We start from the raw sequence: 14680 nt of genomic DNA, 5'->3' as shown, positions 1-14680 counted from the left end.
GGATATACTATGATAACTGTACTGCAATAAAGAATAAACAATAAAAACTGTAGTGCAATAAAGAATAAATAGTAAAAACTGTAGTGCAATAAAGAATAAACAAGAAAAACGATAGTGCAAAAACCAATAAGCAGTACCAGTAACAGTAAGAAATAAGATATAAAACAGGATTGTGGTGTCATAACAATATCAGTACAGCTGTATGCATTGCATGTGTATTGTAATGTTGCTGCAGTCAACTGTAAAACTGCAATAACTGTGAAATGCTATGGTAATTGTTTGATAAATGTATTGCTCAACCCACAGTATGGCTCAAGGCTGTCTCCAGGCCACTTTCAGTCACATAATGCTCTCTTCTCCTGCCACTCCAGGAACAAAAAGTATAAGGGTGAGGTATCCCACTTTATGGGCAGATATGTGTATACTTCACAGACATTTAGCAGCAATACCAATAAAGTATAAAGCAGGATTGTGTTTTCATAACAAATGTGTCTAAATACTTCCACTGAGGCTGCATTCATTGCATGCCTGTTCTATTGTCACTGCAGTCAACTGTAAAACTGTAATAACTGTAGAATGTAAAAGTAATTGCTTGAAAAATGTATTGCACAACCCACAGTATGGTTCAATGCTGTCTCAGGGCCACTTTCAGTCACATAATGCTCTCTTTTCCTCCCACTCCAGGAACAGAAACTATAAGGGTTGGTAGCCCACTTTATCAGCAGATATCATGTGTATACTTCACAGACATTTAGAAATAATATGAATAAAGTCCAAAGCAGGATTGTGGTTTCATAACAAAATGTGTCTTAATACTTGCAGTGAGACTGTATTCATTGCATGTCTGTTCTAAGTTGCTGCAGCCAACTGTTACATTATTTGCAGATGTCCCCTGCAGTCACAGCTTTTGTTTTCTACTCCCATGCCTACCAACTAAGACTTGATGGCTGTCTACTCTACTTAATATACACAAACATACCTCTCAACTGTCACAATTTTTGTAATGTAATTACAACCATCCAATCTGTGTGGTCCATGATTAGCAGATAATTGATTACCTGGAATGCAATGTTTTGTCAAATCCATCTACAGAACACATAGGTAGTCATGTATGTGCACATTATGTGAAACAGTTCTATGTAGTTGTGTACCTGCATTTCTTAGTGCTTGCACAACACTGTCCCATGCTAACAGCTTGAGAAGTATGTATGTGTACATAATCTATTAAGGAATTGTAGTCACTGTACTCACAACTGACACTGCACACCATTAGAAATATGTACTAGGAGTCTTTTTAGGGATATCATCTGCATCGTCACTAATGGTATGTTTTTTCTTTCTCCCCATCCCTTATCTTCTTTAATTTATTAGTGTTATTCATTATTATGATTTAATATTAATGTATTTTGTGAAACTATTTTTTAAACTTTAATTTGTTATTGTTATTTATTATTATGATTTAATATCAATATATTTTGTTAAGCTAACTGTTTTGTTATTTCATAATGGCTTGCTGTTAACATGCTTACTGTTATGTTATTTAATGTTGTGTTCCACATAATGTACCTAAATATGTATTTGGATTAATCAATATTATGTTCAATTATGTTAATGCTAACCTGGTTTTGTTATTACCACCCTTAACTTATTGTTATAACTAATTAACTACAGTGCATCGAGGTAGGCCAGCTCCCGGTGATCCTCCTACCTTGCCTCCTCTGGCCATGGCACCAGCCACCAGCACATCTGGAACCCAGACTGGTGGTGCTCCCACTGCTGCCACTGCACTACTTGTGGCATTGGATAGTTCCATGCCATGGGACAGCGACAGGCCCCCCTCTGGGAGTGGTGGTGGAGGGGGATTTGTAACCAGTGATGAACTGTCAGCTTTGGTGTGCAGGATCATGTACAGTGGATTTGGACAATGCCTGCACTGGATGGAGACCATGCTGGCCACCATGGTGGGGCAGGCTCCCCCTGGAGCCCAGCCTCCAACACTGCTACCCCAGGACAGTGATGGAGCAGTGCTGACAGTCCCATGGGTGGGGACATAAGTCATGCTGCTGCCTTGTGGAGGTATATGGGACTCCAATTCCACACACCCTCCCCATCCAAGGTGTTCACCCTACTTTTGTGTCACACACCACCCCTGTCTGCTGTCTTGTCTGTCTGCAAAGCTTCCTCACCTACTCAACTTACCTCCCTCATATGCACCTATGTCCCTTCCCCAACATTCCACTCTCACCTTAAATAAAAATGGGCACCTATCCCAAAAATATATCATTCCATACATAGCTTTCCATTTCACACACATAAAGTCCCATTGGCTTGACAATGCAGTTAAGCTGTCCTCACCCCTCTCTCTGGAGTTGAGAGTGTAAATTCATCTACGAATTCTGTCAAACTGCACAGTTGTTGCAGTACAAGAAATGGATAGCTATGGTCCTTTTCTACACCCTTCCTGCACATACTTACCTGTCATTCACTATGTTTTTCCCCCTGCTTGCACCCCATTTCACCACTTTCCTATCTCTCCATTTTTCTTTTCTTTATAGATTTTTTGTGCGATGCTGCACAACTCGCTGTGTCATGCAGTGTTGCTAAGCTCATCTAAACAGAGCTATATTAATATATGTGTTTTAAATGATAATAAATACATAAAAAATAAACACCTCTTCCCTATTTCAAACCCAAGATCATCACACTTGCAGACCACTACATTAACCTGCCATGACACACAGCTGTTAATTAAAACAGGTGGCTTAAGCAAAATATAATAACTGCAAGTTACAGTCATTAAGCAAGTTTAAGCAGAGCTGCGCATAGTGCCATGTCATGCAAACTTGCTGAAAGAGAATAGAAAAAAACTGGGAGTGTAGCTTGGTGTCTGGTGCAAAGGTACACCAGTAGAAAGCCAGACATGAAATAATGGATGTATGTGAAGTTTGTAATAGCAGGTAAATGTGCACATTTATCATCAACATTTAGAAATGCACCTGCTAAAAAATTAATGGCAACATACATGTTCAACAGGGACTCTGATGGAGAAATGCATTCATATAAAGCCATTCCCATAATTATAGATGTAAAACAAGTATGTCACAGCCTGTATACATGCTCTTATATCTTGACAAATGCAGCTGCTATAATAGTAGCTCAGTAGTTCAGTCTGTTAAATGCTGTGCAGGTAGTAACTTTTGCCACACACAGTTCTGGGTTTAAATCCAGTGGTGTGTAGCATTTAAATGACATTATTGTGAAGCCAACAATTAATGACTGAATCATGCACTCTTTATCCACACAATGCATTCCAAATAAAATGTCTGCATTTCACTGATGGAAGTTACAGGCCTGCAGATAGGAACATACTTCACATATCCCTCTAGTAATACTATAAGTGCATAAAGTGTCAGGTCATGTATTAATATGCATTCACAGATGATTTAAACCCAGGTGATGAAAATGAGGCTCACTAATATCAAAGTATGGCACACAATCCTTTCGTAATCACATTACAGATTAGTACAGCTGCACAGCAAACATACCTCTATGTAGCCCCTGCTAGTAACAAAGACTGCCAGCATACACATTCCAAATGAGTACCAGACTGTAACACATGGCCTGACAAGTTGCCCATATGATTGACTTAATGTTATATCTACCCACTATATTGCTCAAGGACACAACAAACATATTGCCTAGTACTCTGTTAGTGATATTGTCTAACATACTTACCTTAAACACATGCCTTAATTTGAGTTGAAGGGGCACCCCCATTCTGGCTCTGCCTCTACAACAAGGCTGGCACTGCTCCCACAGTTACTCTTACATCTTGTTGTCCTCAAAAGTGTTCACACTCTCTGCTTATGCGTATTGCCTGCAGCAGCTGCTACAACATGTAGCACACACATTTGTAAGTAAAAGTAGCTGCTACAGACCTACCCTCTGTGATGACATAATCTCCTCACCCCAGTAATGTCCAACACAACATATCAGAAAGGGTCTCTAATCTACATGAAGGCCTTATATCTTGTTCAGTGGTTGCATGTCATTGGCTGATGATACTGCAAATCAGCTGCGCTGGCTGCAATTAGCATTTCAGAACCACAGATTGTTTAAGAGGCAATTACCTGGCAATGAGAAGCATGTTAAAAAGGTAAACAGCTGGCTATGGAGAACCAGTCTGTATGAGACTTTCTTCACACAGTAAATCCATTACCAAAAACTTTATATATCTGCACATATCAATAGAGGAGTGCTGCATTCCATCAGGTATGCAACCTTTTTGTTTACAACATGATGCATATGTTTGAATATATGTAGGGGGAATTGGAATTACAGCATTAAGCCTTTCTTAGACCTGTGATAATAGCATGTCATGTATCTCCACATTTGTTATACCTACAAAGGACATACAATACATCAAGGGTGGAATGTTTTTTGCTAATGTGGCACACTAGTCTTGTGGGACTGTCCCTTTATAGTGATTGTAATAGCACAATGTTATTTGTTTGGCACTGTTGTTTTGATATGTTATTAGGGGGTTGCTCCTAAGGGACATACTACAATGGACTCCATTGTTGGGTGTATGATCATACAGCAGTACCTGTCATGGCACACATGTGAATACCTGACTTTTGCTAGTATCTTAGTTGTATCCACATGCTTAGTATGTTTGCACACTGTGGAATATGACATTTGTGATCATGCAGTGGATACTGCCAACCATTATGTTCATGTTATATCTCTACATTGTGTACCTCCACGTATGTGATCCTGACGTGTTCCCATTTTGTTGTCTTTCAGGAAACATGCATCCCAAATGTCATGCACCTCTTATTGATGCTGAGAATGATATGACACTGGAAGGCCTCTGTCAACACCATGAAATCCAACTGTCCAGGGGGAAGCAAAACAGGGAACAGCGAGCAGAGTTGTCTGACCTTGTCCTTGAAGTGAATTCCATAAGTCATCAGAGCAGGACATATGAGCAGGTTCAACACCATGCAACAGACATGATTAATGCTGCACGCAGAAGAGCAGCAGATGTATACAGGGATCGTGCTGCCACTGGTGGAGGGCCTGCAGCAGAACAACCACTTTCACCCACTGATGACTTCCTGGTGAACCTAGGAACACATAACAGCTCACAGGCAGCCATCACACCATAAATTGTGGATGTGGGTGCCACATTTGCTATGGCAGAGGAGCATTCAGGTAAGCTTTGTGTGATCACACTGACAGATGTGACATTATTGTCAGGACATTGCATATTGTCATATGTGTCAACTGTGCAGAGTCTTTACAAATGTCAACAGTGTACCTCATTGTTGCTGATGAGATTGCTGTGTAGGGAGCTTTTATTTACAAGTAACTACAGCTGTTTGTGGTAAAAGTAGTGTCATCATGTCCTACTACATGAGGTTGGGTTTTAAACAGGTCTTTATTAGTGATGACAGTGTATAGAACTTTACATATATTGCAATATAGCACTGCAGGGCATAATAGTGCCGGTATTAATGTACTGCTTTTCCCTTTCTTATCACAGGTGACCAGGGGGACTGGTCTTTGTCCCTTACACAACCTGATGTCAGTGTCTCTTCCGACTCTGATGATGATGGTGGCCTGAGTGAGGCACAGATGGGGGTGTCAGGGGCTGAATTTGTCCCAGAGGTTGACATGCCTCTTCTGCCCTCATTGTTACTGCACACAGACAGTATGCCTACACATACCCAGTCCCCAGAGGCCACAAATATTGGACAGTCAGAGGGAGGGGACATTGAACAGGAAAGTGTGGCAACTATGGCTACAGTGAGTGTAGACACTGGCCATAGCCAAAGAGTGGTGAGGTTGCGGACAGGTGGATTTATGGGGATGCTCATAGGAGGCCTGCTGTCCTTCCACCACCTTTTTCAGATGTCAACATCACGGGTCACTCTGCGTATGTTTTGGGCCATCATGGAGGCACAGGCACATTTTGAAAGGAACTCCAGACATATGGTCAAGTTTATGAATGCAGCACAGTCTGACATCTGTGACTGCCTCCACTGCATTGGTGACACACTGGATCTGTACACTGATGCAGTGGAAAGAAAGTTGTCTTAGACAGATTGCAGAATATCTGTGTTGGAACGCACATTGTCTGTGCTGGAACGTGTGGTTAGAGTTGAGCGTCAGACTTGTGGAGGTAGGTCAGCAACCCCATCTGCTGAGAGTCCTCGTGGCCAGAGCGGAGTGTGCTGTCCACCCCAAGATATGGCAGGCCATGGGCCCATGGTCCTGGGTGTTCTCATAGAGGACACAGTCTCAGCATACAGAAGTCACTGTCAGGTACTAGCACCACTTCTGACCTAGGCCATGGAGGTGCCAGTGCAACTCCTGGCAGAGCCAGTTCCCATGTTTGGGGGTGGAGACAATGAACTGTCAGTTTTACCATGCATGGTTCAAAGCTGTCCAATATACACACATGTAGGGCTAGCAATGAGCTTGACAGTGTTACTGCACATACTCACACACCACTGTCAAATCCAGGTTACCTACAGACACACACAGCACATTTCCATGGTCCATCTTGCCTACTTCCCTTCCTGAATCACACATATGCTTTCAACCTATTGGGTCATCCTAGGCCTTCTGCACTGCCACCCAACACCTTGTGCAAGTGATGATACCTGTGCCATATCCCTGTCATCCTCGTCATTGATGCAGGGAAATGAAGCTATGTGGCTGATGCACAGGATGACTATCTAAATTAATTTGTACTTGTGTAATGCAGTGCTGCATTGCCATGCCACTTATACTGGTTACTGACTGAGACTGTATGACGACATTTGTAATGAGTAACCAACATATGTTTGTGTACCTTATTTTGTATGATGTAATGGTTGTATACTTACACAATGAATAGTTTGTCATGGACGTGTTTATATTTCAGTTTTAGGAATCTGTAAGGAACACCTGTGGATACACAGTGGCAATAAACCCATAGACATCATAACACAGGAAGGAATGTCAACACAGAAGAAATATGTCTTCAGCAAGGTACAACACTATAGGTGCATGGCTCCATAGGTGCATAACAGGCAAAGAATGACAATGATGTCATCCACCCTACTCATGCATCCCTAATCTATGAAAAGGTCTGATACCCTTGATAAGTGTATCCAGGATTTCAGGAGCAAACACGTATACAAGCTGTGATGATGGAGATGACCATCTACAAATTTCATGTGTCCATTACAAACATTTATCCTACACCAGTTATGAAAGTCTTGCTCAGCATCCCATTGTATAACTTGCAAATGGTGTGTGTTACAGCAGATGTGTGCTTCACATGCATGGGGAGCCTGTTACATATAGGGTGTAGTATCCCTGATACATGCCTGTCTCTCCACCATATACTATTTATACCACAGTGATAGTGTAGGTGTGTAGACCAGATAAGACATGTTAGTCCTGTCTTGGATATGTGGAAGCTAGACAGTGGGATCTGACAACTCTGTGTATGGCAGCCATACACATTCCCTCCAAAGCATCTAGGACACAGACTACACATGTACAGTTTTAACATGGACTGCATAGGACATATCTGCAATGTGTATTGGTTTACCATGGAACCTGTGTGGCTGCTATAGTTGTAAGATATGCCTGTGTAGTGATAGAGCAAGGGTGCCATTGCACTCAAAAATAGGTGTGACATTGACAGTCTGGGATGTATATGCCATACTTTTCTGTATAGGTTGTACAAAATTGAATGGATCCCCCATCTTACTGAACACTGAAAGTCAAAGGCTACTTTACTCTCTGTCTCCATAACTCCATGGGTAATGGCTCAAATATGTACGGTGTAGAGACACTACCATATTTTGCAGGGGTGGATGACTTCCCAAAGATAGTATTGTGCAGTCCCTGGCATTTACTATTTGTCAGTGGCTCTGACAAGAACTGAATGTTTGTCTCAGGCCATCCTGGAAAACTGTTGGTTCTGTGTGAGATTCAGTGACAGCTCCTAATAAGCAATCACCTGCTAATGTAGTCAGTCAGAGGTCACTAACAGTGGCCATGGCTGCAGAGAAGGAAATGGCTACAAGGGGTACTCCGTTAATGATGTCTGGGGAAATCCACTGTTGACTGGCATCATTGTAGCATAGGTCTTCCAATGCTATCTTCCCAGAATATGAAACTTGCCTATCCACCAGCTGACATATCACTCTGTAAATGACCTACACAATTTTCAATACTGTCAAACAACTTGTCAGGACATGGTAGGTGGAGTGAGTCATATTCCCCTCATCCAATGCATGGTTTGACACTCAGTGAGGCCCACCAGTTAAGGTTGGTAGCTGTGATCTGGCCTTGAGCAAAACAAATGATGTGTGGTCCAGTGTCAGTAGGTGTATGACATTGCTACTGCTCGTATCCATGCTAACTCCTTTCATGCCATTTCATATCACACAACTCAGAGATCTGGGGACACTGCTTTGCACTGCATGCTAGTTGTCCTTTGTGCAAGTAAGTATTGCAGTTACTTCCATTATTTTCCATGTAGAGAGTCATCCAATGTGTCTGTAGAGAGCACAGACAAACATGTTTGGAAAGTGTAGTATGTATACTCTGTGTAGGTAAGATGGGAGTTTTATACAGGTATTCTGGAGTTAGACACTACCTAAGTGGTGTGTACTGGAAGGACGCAATTACCTTGTGAAGATTGTGGAAAGCAGGGTAGTCCATGGATTTGTCAGTGCCTGGCAACTACTAATACTGGTCTCACCAAACACACTCTCACAGAGGATACCATGCTCTGATACATTTTCTGTCATCACACGCAAAACGTTACTATGACACTTATGATCAGAAGCAGGACACATAGCTGTCCCACATAATGAAAGGCTCTGTAGGTTGCACATACCCTTATAAAAGTAGATACTTTGATTAGCAACCTGGGCACACAGTTGGCTTTTGCATGTATTATTCCTTCAGTTCCTGGGTTGTTGGTATGACACTAGGGAATGACAAGATGGTGATTAGGATCACTGCTGCAGCATCACAATATAATGTGCAATGGCCAGTGATATAGATGTCAAGGCTTGCTGAAACAAGCAGAAAGTGGGGGTGATGCATGGTAGGGGACATTTTCACAGCAAGTCATACATCCTGCCCTTCAACAAATTAATGGTGGATATCTGCATGACATGGCTGTGAGGTCTACCACAGCACTGCAGCAGACTTACCACCTTTGGCCGACATGTGCCAACCTGCCACATTTCCTACACTTGTCATACTGTACAGTTACGTACCCAAAACACATGCCTGTATTCCCACATCATGTCATACAACAACCACTGTGCTGTCTGGTTGTTTGACAGGCATTCTATGCTTGCAAGACCAACGTAATGTCCGCAAAGTTGAACAAGTCCACTATGCATGCACGGGCATCCACATCTTCAAATCAAGAAGTGCCTACAGACACTGTATATCAGACTGTGACCCCCAAGGGTGTGGCACCATGACCCCAACTTTGCAGGACTTGCTATTGTGATGTGGAAAGTGTCCCCACCCCTTTACTCCTATGACACACAAACACAATGTGTGACAGATGTGACTGCATTTCAAACCTTTCTGCCATGGTGTCTCCAACAACAGTCATCATATATGTCAATTAGTATTTTGTCTACATGCACAGCTCTCATCCTGCACCACATACACCCACATCACACACTCAAACATGCATGTTTGCAGCTCCTTACCAGACACATTCCTAATTAGCTGACACCTCAGAAAATCCTGTCACTGGAGAGCACAGTACACATAATACTGCATGCACCACTTTCTCTCCGGTCAAACACCTGAGGCAAAACACAAAATCACACCATTTAGTCATAGGTGATTACACTGTAAAACACACTGATGTCTGTGTCAAGGGGTTACATATGGTACACATCATAGCTAGCTCACTGTGGCTTGACACACGTACATCATATCACACATTGCCATAAATCAGGGAATATAACTTAACATTATTTTGACATCATTTATGAAGTTGTATAAGACTAGGGATATATGTCACCAGACTGTATGCAGACACAAGAATTAGCTTGTGGGTATGTGCATACCTTTCATCTGCAGTTGACACTCACCTAGGATGATGGCTCCATACACATGGAAACTGATGGAAGTCAATAATTGCCTTAATGTGTGGTGTCCTTGTAAGGGGATCTAGTACATGTGTGCCTGGGATACCTTGCTCAACAGACATCAATGCTTCACCAGTGATGGTCTTCATCTCCCACCCCTGAGATTTAGAGTACTGGCCAGGGCTGCTGACACCCCCACAATGCATCTTATATGCACTGCCTGGAGGGAAAATTTTGAAGTGACAATACCATATCTTTATACAAATCATGGATATGCTGCTATACACTGGGAATGGCAACACTGAACCTCACTCTGTGGAAGGTGCCTGCACCTTGGAATATACAGACATGTGCAGTCAAAGACATATGGTTCAAGACTGTGGCAACACAACAACCATACCAGACTACACGTCCTTCCACATGTTCAGTCCTCAACAAGACAGTGTGCAAGGTAATGCAGGTGGTGTATACATACTCATTAAGTATAGCTACACATCCAGATTTATTGAAACACTGTGGTTTCCCAGAGCCACTGCAGGTGTCATACACTACTGGAATGGCGCATAATTAAGCATTTACCGGTTACAGGAGCAGGTCCATGAATCCAGACACCTGTTGTACATATTTGGGCCTACGTGCGTCTATCAAGATATACCATTACACCATAGGTTAGGGTGGCATTAAATGACCACCAATTGTGTTGATTAGTCATGATGCAGCTCACTTTCCCAAAAGTTAGTCTACATCCTTAACTACAATGCCCTGGAGCAGTGCCGTGACATTCCCATAGGGGAACCAACATAATGCATCATGTGTTTACCAGTATGGGTGACCACTGCAGCCCCCCAACGTCAGGTCCTCCCTAGTGGGATCTGACCACAGATCAGTCTCATGAAAACTATCAGAACTAACCCCCTCCCTTGCAGACAATACACACATATTTCTACAAAGCAATTTATTACATCTTCTAGGATGATTTGCATAGCTTGACTGCACCTCTACCCTCAGATGGGACAGACAAGTATGCAGGGCTCTACACCCGTGCATTATGCAAGCAGCATTACAACTGCATGGACTCAGCTGTACCTGACAGAAGGAACACAGACTCCTCATAGTACAGCAAACTTGCCTCATGGACAACTACCATTAACAGGCTGTACAATAAGAGGTGGACATTACTGTGTGACTCTTTAGATGAGGGTGCCCCCCTGAAATGAAGGCACAACTTCCTCAGCTAAAACAAGCACATAGTGTTGTTGTGATGCCATGTATACATGGTAAGTGACAAAATTAGCCACCCAAACAAAGCAGAACAACAACATACAGTGTAGTTACATGTGTAACCTGTAAGGACAGGCCCAGATTGTCTGTGAACTCATACATAAAGATGACACATACAATGAGTCTGTCCTCACAGGTAACCTGTAGGCCTACAAGTACTGCGTCAACTTCATTACCCTGTCCCCACCACATTTGCCACATGACATTCCTACAACCTGTCCTATACCTTCCATATCTACAGAACAGGTCATAACTGGCCTCTCTATGGGGAATACACAGCATCTATTGTACATGCTAACATCCCAGGCTGCATCCTACATGAGATCTGATGAGGTTTAATAATACCATTGGGAACACCTTGCAATCATACTGAAACCACTGGCTTCAACCCAGTTGACTGGAAAACAGCAACTGTTATTCCCTTGTACAGAGGTGGTGCATCCACAGACCACCAGAACTAAAGACCTTTTTGCCTGAGTGTCCATATCTATATGCCCATAGGGCCAATCATCATGAAGCTGATCATCACACATGTATACATATATATGATCTACACACAGTTGACTGTACACAGTTTGGGTGTCTGACAGTGGGATCATGACAGTTAAATGTGGTGGACATTGCCAAGGCAGTCACCAAGGACCTGGGTCAGGGGACATCAGGGCATACAACTCATTGGATTTAGTTTAGCCATTTGACTATATCCCCCCACTCAGGCATCATTTACAAAATCACCCACTTAGGCATCCATGACAGTATCTTTGTAGGGGTCACTAAGTATATCATTGATTCAGACATACTCAACATAGGGACATCAACATCCATTAGCCGATCTGTGAGCAACAGTTTTCAACAGGGCTCTTTCCTGGGTCCTCTATTGCTTGGAATCAATTTAACCACAATGCAAGCATATACTGAATGTCTGTGGCTAACAATGTTGGCTGATGCCTGCAACCTTTAAGCACTCATAGAGTCTGTGAGTTATTTCTATATCCTACATGAGAGTATTGATGAACAAATGCCTATTGACATACTAATGGCCATAAACTCCATGCCAATATATATGCAGTATCATTTCCATCAATAACACCTATGTATCCGGTAAGTAGCACATCAGTTGCAACATGTGATGTACATACTCAGGGGTGATACAACTGGGCACACAGGCCTGGCCACACAAGCGTACACCTAATGTGCATGAGATCACCATGACTCCCCAGTGTTATGATGGAAATCATATGTCATACCTGAGGGCACAGTCACCCATTATTGGCATACTCATAACCTCCATGTACTCTTCCCTCAGCATGCCAATATCTGAGGGCAATGGCCATTTGGTAATGTACCTTCCCAAACACTACTGGCAATAGCACACAACAGTATGGTCCCTCACAAGGGAACTTCACATCTTCAGTATCTGGTCACTGGGGAGCCTATGAAATCAATGTCATTGTAGCCTGTGGCATACAGACTACTCATAGGTGATCTGGCCTATTATGGACCAATGTATGACCCTGCTTGGTTATAAATGCTGGATATCTATAGGTGGCATGGTACATGGATTAATCACTCTAAGGACATTAACCTAGAATGTGATGTTAATAATATATGCTCGTAGGAGATATCTGTCTAGTAGGCTTTAACATACCTTTGAAACAGAACCCTATCTAATGGCAAACAGAGCACCTCAGTGCATCCCATCACATGCCATCTCTATGACTGGCTGAGTGACCATCATTTCACCACAAGGCTTCTGCCTGTGTTCGTCTTGGACTGAGGCACCATGTGCTGATCATGTAAATACACTTATAAAGTTGGCTAGGATTGTGAGGGCTATATGGCCATTATGCTAGGGAGGTTCAAACAACCTATAGTCTGATAATCTGATGTAAAATGCTCTAACAGCCACACACACAAATCTGGCTACAATGAGGGTCGCACCACTTCCAATTATTGCTTACAAGACATGACACACACATAGTGCAAGTTGACTGTATGTAGATTAGAACACTTACCTATCTAATGGTGCACACTACAGATCACAGTATGTGATGCATGTAACACACCTCATGTCTGCTGTTACAATCTCTTTAGGACATATTATGCTTGATGACATCAGTAGGCCTAGTTGTGGTTAAGCATTTCGTGGCCCCCATCACCTGCTACAAATAAAATATTGCAAACCATACCTCTTTCTAAGTTACTGAGGTGATCATATTTACACCATACAGACCTACACAAACACCACAAGTGTCATGGAGTGAGATTAGAAACCATACCTACCCAGTCTTACACACTGTTGATCACAGTACTTATTGCATGCACCACGGCTTAAGTCTGACATTATGATGGCAGCTGATATTCTTAAGGTAAATGACATCATCAGGTCTTGTAGAAGAGGGCAGGATGGTAGACAGCAGCAATGTACAGGGCAAAAAAGTGCATACCATTGCAATGTGACAGCCAGTAGGGGATTCCCATTTGTTTTACAGGGGGATAGATACCCATGCACACACAAGTATCCTGGAGTGAAATTAGAACCTCTACCTATTTAGTCTTGCACCCTAGAGATCACAGTACTTACCACATGCACCGCAGCTTAAGTTGGCCATTATGATGGCAGCTGGTAGTGTTAAGGTAGATGACATCATCAGGTCTTGTAGACAAGGCCAGATAGGTAGCAAGCAGCAATATGCAGGGACAAAAGTGTATCCCATTGCAGTTTGATAGCCAAATGAGGGATTTTCATTTGTTTTGCAAGGGGATAGATACCCATACATACACACCAAGTGTCTTGGAGGGAGATTAGATCCCTTACCCATCTAGTCTTACACTAGATAGATAGATCATATTACTTAACACATGAACCATGGCTGACATCTGTTTTATATATGATTGCAAGCAAACTAGTTATGGATTACTCAAACTGGGCTTGTGCTGAATAGCATCTGTGGCCTGCAGAGTGAGCTTGGTTATCTGCATCTAGTATTCTAGCAGTCAGATAACTGTTAATTATCACAGCTATGTATCTACAGTTACCAGTATAGCCATATGTGGCTGTTTGCACTTGGATGGGCAAGCCTGTCAGCAGGAGCAATGTGCCCTGCCCATGTGTGCATAGACACCTTTATACATTACACCACCTGCTCACCTGTTGCTGTATGTGTGGTGACATCCAGTAGGCACAGAGGTGTGGTGTAGGTAAGTGCATTATGGACTGTTAAGCCCTTACTTTGGATCCCTTGAGCAGCATTATAAATGTGTGA

This window comes from Protopterus annectens, chromosome 6.part0, assembly GCF_019279795.1.
Source record: "Protopterus annectens isolate FY-2018-M chromosome 6.part0, PAN1.0, whole genome shotgun sequence".
Taxonomy (NCBI): domain Eukaryota; kingdom Metazoa; phylum Chordata; order Ceratodontiformes; family Protopteridae; genus Protopterus; species Protopterus annectens.
Note: the sequence above shows the minus strand (reverse complement) of the source record.